The sequence below is a fragment of the Gadus macrocephalus genome, chromosome 2, assembly GCF_031168955.1.
Source record: "Gadus macrocephalus chromosome 2, ASM3116895v1".
Classification (NCBI taxonomy): Eukaryota; Metazoa; Chordata; class Actinopteri; order Gadiformes; family Gadidae; genus Gadus; species Gadus macrocephalus.
The window spans coordinates 15,903,301-15,911,138 of record NC_082383.1 but is presented as its reverse complement, the minus strand read 5'-3'; the positions used below and the strand labels follow the sequence as shown (position 1 = coordinate 15,911,138).

The 7,838-nt window shown below is 41.6% G+C and overlaps 1 long non-coding RNA gene across 1 annotated transcript; it reads left to right on the top strand.

The window, feature by feature from the left end:
• The first annotated feature begins 1,851 nt into the window (after positions 1-1,851).
• On the top strand, positions 1,852-4,166 carry LOC132473245 (uncharacterized). The gene is made up of 2 exons (XR_009529295.1): positions 1,852-1,938; positions 2,526-4,166. It is a non-coding gene; the product is annotated as an uncharacterized LOC132473245 (long non-coding RNA).
• The last annotated feature ends 3,672 nt before the right edge of the window (positions 4,167-7,838 follow it).

Genomic DNA, 7,838 nt, shown 5'->3' with positions numbered 1-7,838 from the left:
CCTAGGACCGCACCAGGCGCTGGTGGATCATGGGCTGCATGCAGCCCGAGTCCAAAAGCACCTGGGGCCTCATGTACTAAGGTTGCGTACGCACAAAAACGTGGCGTACGTCCTTTTCCACGCTCACGTTCAGATGTACAAAACGTGAAATGACCGTAAAAATGTGCGGTCCCCACGCCAGCTCCAGAGCTGTCGTACGCACGTTTCTACAGATATTGTTCCTTTGGCGACACTTAGAGGTGACGCTGGGAAACTGGGAAAAAAGGTGAAAACAATGACTCATCAGAGTGATTTGCACATCAGAGACACACTAATGAACAATTAACACACCTTGCAATTATATGGGTGGCTATAAAAGCATGCGCAATGGATGAAGAAAATTGTTTTAAAAATGGCTGCGTTAGCGTTGTTAGAGGACATCGCAAATGGTCAAATCCGAAGGGAACGTATATTTAGGGAACGCGAGGACTTACTCGCAAATGATGATGATTGGCTCATGAGCCGATTTCGTTTCCCCAGGCCAGTATTACTGGAGCTGTGCGCAGAGCTGCGGCCGGCCCTAGAGCGCCACACAGTCAGGAGCCAGGGGTTGTCCGTGCCCACACAGGTGCTGGGGTTCCACGCTGGGGTTCCTGGCAACAGGGGCCTTCCAGCGGGAGCTGGCCGATCGGTCAGAGTGTGCCAGTCCCCCTGAGCCGAGCCATGCCAGCTGTGTGGGACGGAATCATCCGAATGTCATCCAGGTACATCAAATTCCCATACAATGCTGTTGAACAGGCCCACATTAAAGCGCAATTTGCAGCAACAGCCGGTTCCCCTAATGTAATCGGAGCTGTTGACTGCACACATATTGCCATTAAAGAGCCATCACAGGATGAATTTGTTTACGTCAACAGGAAACACTTTCATTCTATCAATGTCCAAGTCATATGTGATGCGCAAATGCAGCTTCTTAACATCGTGGCAAGGTGGCCTGGTTCAACGCACGATTCATTCATTCTGACCAACAGCATGGTTGGGAACAGGCTGGAGGCTGGCACTGTGCGCGATGGGTGGCTTCTGGGTGTGTAAATGCTTTATTCGTGTAATTGTCCCGTATGTATAAACCAGCGTAATGCACATCTAGGGCTTGTGCACATCCAAATATCATGTTTCTCTGACGTGTTCAGTATTCACGTCAGTAAAAGCGGGCGTAAAGTTAGAAATGTCGCCCGCGGTGCACTTCTGCATTCATTCATTGTGTGGTTTTTACGTTGTTGTCGTGGAAATATCTATCATAACTATAAATATACAATCACATACAAATTATATTAACCTTGTTTATATAATCATTACATTCGAAGGAACTGTATACATTCTCCCTGTAACTTAAGTTAATTTGTATTCAAGTTCCCACTGGAGCCAGTAAGTCTGGTTTTGTGACCAGGCCAATCGACTGACTCCTTTGTTGTGTAAACTCATTTAGAACCAAACCTGTAGACATGTCCAATACCCACCCATTGTGTTACAAATTTTCTTGGCCTAAGGTCACTCCCACTTCCTTCCCACAATGTTAATGTTCCCTATAAGAATCTTGTGAATCTATTGTCTCATCGAATGTGTTCTTGGTAACTTTTGCTGCCAGTACTTTTCCCATGATCATGCCTTAAGATTAAATCAAATATTTCGCTGTCTGACGTGTCCGTGAGAGAACTTTCTCTTCATCAAATGGCGTTGTCGGCAGGATCCCAATATGAGATCATCAGACTGGTAAGTTATGTTTCTTTTAAATGACTATCTTGCCATTCTGACCCTCTGACGGGATCCGGAATTTGGAAAATAGATAAACACATGTGATTAGGATCTGACCTGGACCTTTGGAGGCGATTAGCACTAAAACAACTATTCAGCTAAAGAGGGGATAAGTGGACATAGTTGCCTGCCTTTGGTATGATGAAAGTAAACTAGTGGTTTATTTTATATAAGTGTTAAGATAACGCCCTCGGGAAGATCGATCTAAAAGCATGAGGTTTCATTTAAATTCTTATTTAGGCGGAGGCTCTGTCTGATATTTTTTGCTAAAATATCCAAGAATTAGGAATCCCTACGAATTGATAATCCGTACTACGTAGGCATCAATGATTGGCCAGTAGTAGACTGTTTGTTACTACGAATGGAAAGCTTGTGCCGTGCGAATCGTTAGCAAGATTTCGCTCTGCAGATTAACTCTTGTTATGTGACGAATGCAAGAATGTTGGCGGAGAACGTTTTGATTACTCTCAGTAAGGGTAACAACCCTCCAAAGAACTACATACATTACAAGAGTTACGTTGGTGTGTTACAAATGAATGTGCATCCCAAGTAGAACCCATTCAGTAAGCCCAGTAATAAAACAGTTTGGGACCCCACATACGGCCAACCAGTGAATGCATTTGCTTGGACCTCAGATGAATGGGTAATGTACGTCCCTCGGAAGTTATGCAATTCTGACCTCGGACCTTTGAACGTTTCTGTACTGACAGACCTTTCACTGGTATGATGAATAGATAGAGATCTATTTCAAATAGGGCTGATAATTGCACCCACGGGAAGAAATTATTTAATTTTGACCCGGACCTTTGCACCGTTTCTGCACTGACAGAAACGGTTCAAAGTTATGATGAATAGACAGAGATTCTACTTCAAATAGGGCTGATGATTGCACCCACGGGAAAACCAAGTAGGATGAATTGAGTGGCGTCATGTTGTTTGAACCTGAATGAAATGTACATAAAATAGAGGAGCCTCCCAACCTAAAGACACCAACGACGGCGAAAAATTTGATTTAACCACTGTTCAACTTTTCTTGTCATGTTACTAAACTTATTTTTTTTCAGAAAAGTGGACGAGTGGTAAAACTAAATATAATAGAAAAATAACGTCCGGCCTTTACGGACGCAAACAGTGCCAGCAGGTAAGTATGGCACTGAAACAACTGAGGGAATAGGCCCCCCTCGTTTGTGAAAAGAAAAAATATATAAAGAACATCGTTGTGTCTCATCCCAATTGTTATATTATGTATTTTTCGCGCCGTATTTCTATCCTTTCTTTCCATGCTTTGCTTTCATGTTGTCTACAACCTCTTGTAGACCCTTCTTCTTTCCACAGCGCTGGAGAAGCAGTTTTACGCCGTCCCGAAATTCTAAATGTATTTGAATGCGATTGTAATAGATTTACTGCGGAGTTGTATTAATATGATCTGAGAGATCGTATAGATTTTTTTTCAGATAAATAACAATGTCCAAGGAACGAATGCCCGAAAAACGTAGCAGTTCAGGACACTGATCGAGAGCCAGAGGACAATTCAACTCCACAAAAGTTTATTCTTCAAACAGGTTTGATTGATAAACCACGAGTGAGTACCCTGAAACTAACATAGAAATAAATAAATCGGGCTCCTTTGAGACATTGACTTTATTCTGATTTACAAATTTGTACAAAATATATTAATATCATTCAGTTAGATAACATTTCTTTGTTTCTTTATCAAACAGATCTGTGGTCTCCATTTACGTTGAGTTCCACATGTTTTAAAATTATTAAATAACATTAACATAGCCTACTTTTAGCATTAAAGAATTCATGACGTAAAACTATAACAAAAGTGATTGTATTTTGTTTCGTATCCCTATCTGTTGTATCAGCTGTGTGTGTATTCCTTTATTTGTATTAATTTGTTTGTGTTTTCTTTCCAAAAGAACGTCTGAATCCCACAATCATAAAGAGTAAAATGGACGCCCATTCATCAAAACGGGACGATAAGGTGACAATAACGGTATCTAAGCAAATTAAAAAAAGAGCGGACCTGGTAAGAACCCGCTATGGTAAAAAAAATAACGATCCTATAGTGCCACCAAGATCCCCCGCAGATATAGTCTTGAGAGAAGAAGGCTTATACTCGGTCTTTCCATTTACTTATGATGTGTACGAATGGACAGATGGCTGTTGGCCAATAGGTGGTTCTTTTGATTCTTGCAAACTACAAGAATTAAAAGAAACAATAACGTCTGGACCAGATCCGAATTGGGATTTTAATTACACACAGAATTGTTTAGATGCATGGATTCGCACGGCAAAACGACACCCAATACCGAAACCAGTTAAACAAGAAGTAACTCCAGAAATCGCGTCTAACATTTTCAAAATAACGATGCAAATCAACCCAGATTGGACAGAAGTGTATAGAACAGCTCTGTTGAACATAACAGCAACTAGTAATGCAGAACATGTTGATAAATTAATGACATAGAGTTAACAGCCGCAGAAGTAGACGCTATTAAAACAGCCCAAAACAACATAAAAGACAAAACCGCCCTCGCTACACCAGGCAACGCTTCTTCAACTGTCTTCCACCCCCACCGAAAATCCGAAAATCCAAAATGCTCCGTGCAGGTAGGACAAAACCATTTTGAATTTCTTGTCGATTCTGGTGCTAGTATTTTACAAGAAAGTAACCAAACATTGAAAACGGTTGGTATTGCTGGCATTGTGATGAGTGAAACAATATCAAAGCCGGTTCCTACTATTGTATCACATGTCCCATTGGAACAGAAGTTTTTAATCTCTCCCACCTCTCCTGTTACAGTTCACCCCAGAGTTTATCGCAGGTACCATCTAAACTATGGGCCATGCATAAAAATCATGCAGGATTTGTAACCTCTTCACCATCTCTTAAAGTTACATTAAAGTCAGATGCTACTTTGACTTGTACTCGACAATATCGTTTGTCCCCCGAAGCATTAGATAGAATTCAGCCGGTAATAACTTCTCTTTTATCTCAAGGTATTCTAAAGGAAACAACTACTAGTCCTTGTAACACACCCATATTGCCCCTCCCGAAGCCAGGGAGACCAGATGAATAGAGATTTGTACAAGATTTGAGAGCAGTCCACAATTGCGTTGTTCCTATCACACCCATAGCACCAGACACACATACAATACTGTCATCAATCCCTTCAGATTCCACACATTACACAGTAATTGATCTGTGCTAAGCGTTTTTCTCTATTCCAATACCATCTGACAGCCCTACCCATGGTTTTTATCATAGTGATATGATCATGTTAAAGTCACTTAACCCAAATGTTCTCCTCCCCAGATGGCAAGGACCAACCCAGGTGTTACTGACCACGAGGACTGCAGTCAAACTCCTGTGGGAGAAATTAACCATTACTTTTATATTAACTATGAGTATTATCAGGCCTATGTACATCAGGCATAAACATTAATGGTGGAAAAGTAGAGAAACCACCTCTGGACCCAGAGCAATGGCCTAATAAGGCGCCAAAGACTTTGGGGCCCAGGCTACGGACATCCTCCCATTATTTACATTAACTACAGGAGATGAGCACATACGTAAGGGAATGTTAGGCTAACTTTCCATACCATGTAAGTCCATTTTGAACATATACCAGGACGGTCGTATAACATGCATGACAGCTCGGTTGGGGTGGATAAGAGGGACGGGGATCGGAGCCCCAGTCAGTGTGTCTTTTGCAAAATCACATGCTCGGCTCTGTTGTACCTATTTTGTGGGTAACAATAAAGTCTTTGTCATTACTTTTTCCGGACTCCCCGATTTCTATTGCTCATAGCTAGTTGAAGTAAATTAGATAAGTCATTAACAAAAATTGCAACTACATATTGGCGTCACGAAGAACAGGACTGGAAAGAGACAGCCCAACTGCCGGGCTGCAAGGCGGGGCGCGGACGGATCACACAACCAAGCGCACAAAATTATTCTCGGTAAGTTTGGCTTACCACTAATTAAACGGTTGGTTGATCTGTTTTTGCCCCGTCTGAACGCTTGGTGAACGGGTAAAGTGTCTCTTCAGTCAAACGAACCTAAGTTAAAGAGGAGAGATAGAGAGACGGGAGCTCCGGGAGAGATTGACGTGTACACGCACATAGGCCATATACGCGTTCTGTGGTTCTAAATTACCAAGACGCTTTGTGGCTCCCTATTTTGATACGAGTTGTTGTTATTTGGTGTTTTGGTTAAATATACCTACTATAAAGTCCTGTAGCTGTATTCTAGAGGAACGAATTAGTGAGAAAGTTCCAATAGAAAGGTGGGTCCACAGTTCGAACGATTGCGTAACTGTTGGATTTCTGAGGTCTCGGCTCAAATTGGGTCCACAGTTCGAACGATTGCGTAACTGTTGGATTTCTGAGACCTCGGCTCAAGTTGGGTCCACAGTTCGAACGATTGCGTAACTGTTGGATTTCTGAGATCTCGGCTCAAATTGGGTCCACAGTTCGAACGATTGCGTAACTGTTGGATTTCTGAGATCTCGGCTCAAGTTGGGTCCACAGTTCGAACGATTGCGTAACTGTTGGATTTCTGAGATCTCGGCTCAAGTTGGGTCCACAGTTCGAACGATTGCGTAACTGTTGTAACTGCTGAAATAGTTAATTTATAATTCTGATCTTGGCACTGTGAAGCGATAGGTACTTGTTTGAAATTTTGGTTGGTTGATTATCCATCCGACCGGTCATGTTTTAATTAAAAGGCCAGTTTCTATGCTCGGTCAACCTTTTATTTGTAATTAATTACAAACAATTCGGACATTTTTCAATACAATATAAAGAAATTGTATGAATCGTCTTATTGTCTGTATTTAAATCGTGTTAGGATTAAATTACTTCGGAGATTTTTACGACCCGGTTTATTTTTTGTTGATTCTGTCATAAATAAATTAGGCGGACAGAGAATAGTTAATTTGTTTGAAGTAATTGATAATCATAAATAGTTAGAACGATAGAGAATAGTACATTTGTTGAAGTACTGAATAAATGTGGAAATCTTCTTTGACTTAAACATTAACGCTCTGAGTCTAACTGCACGTGCACGAGCAAAACTCACGGGACGAGCAGGAGCCTGCAGGCCAGGTTTAAAAATAGATTACAGTGAAAGGTTGGGGCCACATTCCAATCGTCGGGAGGGAGAAGAGCGCTTGGGAAGAGTTCACATTTGTAGCTTAGAGATAATAAAGTATTTTTTACTAACCATTAGAATAAACTCAAATAAATTGTATTAATAAATAGTGTATTTAAGAATAAATAAATAAAATAAATAAAGTAATAAAGTAATAATTAAAAATGGCACCAACAGCGGTAGAAGTTTTGAGTAGAGACAATCCACTCCTCAGAGATGAGATAAAACGAATTTCTGAGAAGTGGGAGAAGCGGACGGCTAAATCAGGCACAACATGGCCCGCGGGAGGGACTTTTGATCCAACGATGTGTAGGGACATGGAGGTAGTAATAAGGAACTACAAACCTAACAGAAGTGGTAAAAAGGCCTTGGAAAAGAGAGACAGGGAGAAGTTAGTGCTAGCTTTGTTCGAAGAGGAGGGAGAGAGGTGGCGAGCATTACAACGGGTGGCCAGAAAAATAATCACAAAGAAAGAAGAGGCTCAACCTTTGCCTCTGAAGCTTGAGCCACCGCCGTACAAACCAAATAAGATGTATCCACTGTTAACTGGCAACGTAGAAATTAAAGGGGAAGTCACACTAGATGAAGGAGATAATAAATGAAACACACAGGGGAGGAGGGGCGCACCCATACACATGGACTGTTATGAGGGGATTAGGAAAACAATGGAAGAGTGTGGCAATGCTGAAATTACTTCCAGTGAGATTGAAAGCGGGAATGAAGAAGAGGAGAAGGATGGCATTGAGCGTGTTGGCGAAGGGTCATCAGAACCATATGTAAAACACATTACAAAGAATGCTAAGAGGAAATTAAAGAAGCGGATCGAAAGAAAGAGTAATGACCCCATGGGGGAGGGGTGTAGTGGGAGCCCAGCGACAGAGGA